Source organism: Tupaia chinensis, unplaced genomic scaffold (assembly GCF_000334495.1).
Source record: "Tupaia chinensis unplaced genomic scaffold, TupChi_1.0 Scaffold142716_1, whole genome shotgun sequence".
Taxonomy (NCBI): Eukaryota; Metazoa; Chordata; class Mammalia; order Scandentia; family Tupaiidae; genus Tupaia; species Tupaia belangeri.
Genome location: NW_006202562.1, coordinates 4,178,645 through 4,181,608, shown reverse-complemented (window position 1 = coordinate 4,181,608; position 2,964 = coordinate 4,178,645).

Here is a 2,964-nt window from a genome sequence, read left to right as displayed (position 1 = left end):
TGAAAAATCACCCCCTAGGGGGTCGGTCATGCTGCAATCCCTTCTCCTCTATTCTCCTCTCAGGACTTTGGGCATGCACGCACACACGCCCAGCGGAAGTTTTAAGCCACGGGGTCCAGGACTTAAGCTGTGGATGACTGACTCTCTGGGAGTTAAGTGATGCAACCATTATGCCATATGCTGCTCCCTAACACCCACTTTTCATGTAAGTGAAAGACATGTTGGATATCTGAAAAGGCAAAAGGACTGCTTGTCTTCCAGCTCATTGTCCAAAGGTGAGGAAAATATTGTGTATAGACACGTTCTACGGTTAAAGTACTTTCTTGAGACAATCTTACAGTTTTCACACCCTCAACTGAACCATTGCATTTAGCAGATGGTGGAAATCTCATTATGCTCCCTCGATAAGATGGTACAGGACTTTTCTCGGGATGTACAGCTAGTCCACTGCTGAACTGGAATAAGAACCGAGGTCTTCTGATTCCAAGTTCAATGCATTTTCAAAATGCTAAGTTAAGTGTTGGCTGGGATGTGGTGAAAGGGGAACTCTTTTACACTACTGGTGAGAATGTAAATTGGTCCAGCCACTGTGGAGAACAATTTGAAGATTCCTCAAAAATCTACAAATAGAACTACCATATGATCCAGCAATCCTACTCCTCAGTATCTACCCAAAGGACAGAAGAATTCTTCATTGGAAAAGTGCTTGCACATCGATGTTTATTGCAGCACTATTCATGATTGCTAAGACATGGAACCAACCCAAATGTCCCTATATGGATGAATGGATTGAAAAAATTGAAAAACTGTGGCACATATACTCTATGAAATACTATTCAGCCATAGAAAAACAACAAAACCCTGGCTTTTGGCAGAAAGTGGAAGAATATGGAAGATTTACTGCTGAGTGAAGCAAGCCAGCCTATGAAGGAGAGACATTGTATGTCCCCACTTAATATATACCGAGTGTCAGCACTCTATGACTGAAACTGATTGACTAAAAGATATACAAACACAAGAGATGGGTGTGAATGCCAGATGTGTGGAGGAGTGGGGCCTAGGGAAGGACATTAGGAGGAGGGATACAGAGGCAGAGCATTGACGGGATGGGAAAGTGTGGGATTATCTGTTGAAGATATTTTGATCAACTGGACTGGGGAGAAATGTTCACATATTGAAATGTTCACTTTATAAACTAAACTGTGATTGAATGTATAAAAAAAAAAGTAAATAAATAAATAACAAATAAAAAATAAATGCTAAGTTGACCCTTGGTAGGAAATGAAAACTACTGTGTTACCCTAAGTGACTTGTATTTGCCAGGAAGTGGCCTATTTCACAATAAACTTTTATTTATCATGAGTTTGAGTAACAAAGACAGCTATAATTTTAGAACTTTTTCATTTAAAGCCTTTGAAAAATGTGATGAAAACAGAGGACATTCTCTCAGGAAAATACGAGATACACATTTGCAATCAATTTTAGGAGATGTGTGTATCTGTAGCCCATCTATGGGACCTGGGGCCTTCAGTTAAAGTGCAGTGGATGATTGATCATTGAATTTTTTAAATTGTACAAGTCTTCATTTTATAAGTAACCTCCAAGAGCCTTTTTATGAAATATTCTGAGAACAATTTTTGTCAAATTTCCATTGCTTTCATCACCTCTCCACTCACGAAATGCCTCCAGGTGAGGGCATTGGTGAGCACCAAAACCATCCCCTGGGTGGAATCTAGGGGTTGCTGTAGGCGCTTTTTAGAACCTGGATAGCTCACCCTTAGAAATCACTTCCGGAGAATTTTGAGAGTGCATCTTAAATCCGAGAGAAGAGTTGAAGATTATTGAATTGGGTATGGATGAATCAGGGTATGTACGCCACAATGGTTTTCAGATCCAGAATAGAATTAGGCAATGAATGTGTGCTCTGGAGCCAATGCCAGCTTCAACTATGGGTTCAGTCACTGCCTGGTTGAGAGGAGTTACCTCTCTGTGTCTTGATTTTTCTTGTCTGCACAATGGGGGTGATTGGATGTCAGGTTAGCTTCTCAGGGCTGTTGTGAGACTGGAGTGAGATAATATGTTCACATTTTTTCAAGCTTATTTATTTATTTCTTGCATGAGAGACACAGAAGAGAGAGAGATAGACAGACGAACAGGAAGACTCTCCTAAAAGGGTCTTCATGCTGTCATCTAACCATAACCTCAGCCAGCCTGGGTCATGGGCATGCCTGGGCATGCCTGGCATATACAGAGAGGCCTGGGATATGAACACAGAACCTTCCCATGTGGGTCCAGTTGTGTTGGTGCTGCACCACCATCTAGTCTCTGTGCAAGTTCTTCAAACAATGCCTGGTGGGGCCTGCAGGAGGCATGGTGGCTGGGATGCTAGACTCCTACATGGTTGACTACAATTTGAGTCCTGGACTTGGTGGCTTGTTTTCTCACTTTCCCTCTCTCTCTCTCCCTTTCACTGTCTCTCTGGTGAGTGTGTGTGCCCTACAGCAAATTAAAATAATAGTAATAACAATAATAAATAAAATTAAATAAATAATTATTTAAGAAAACAACAAAACCTAATGCCTGTCACATACCAGGTCTCAGCAAACCTCAACTGCCTTCATCAAGGCCAAGAAAGAGCATGTCATTTTGGGCCATAGATGCTGGAGGATGACGTTTGGCACAGAGTAGGGCAGCTGCTGTAGTTTGTGCAGTAATCACACAAGGCCTGATCCTGAGGGTCGCTTGGCAGCTAACCATCCAAGCAGGCATTTCACCCCTCTCCAGTTAGTGCACAGCCCCAAAGGACCAGTCAGGTAAAGAAAGCTTGTTGGGATCAGCATTTGGAATAATGGCTATGTCACTGGACTCTCATGTTCGAGTCCTGGACCCAGTGGCTTAAACTCACACCAGGCGTGTGTGCCCAAGATCCTGAGAGGAGAATGGAGGAGAAGGGATTGCGGTGTG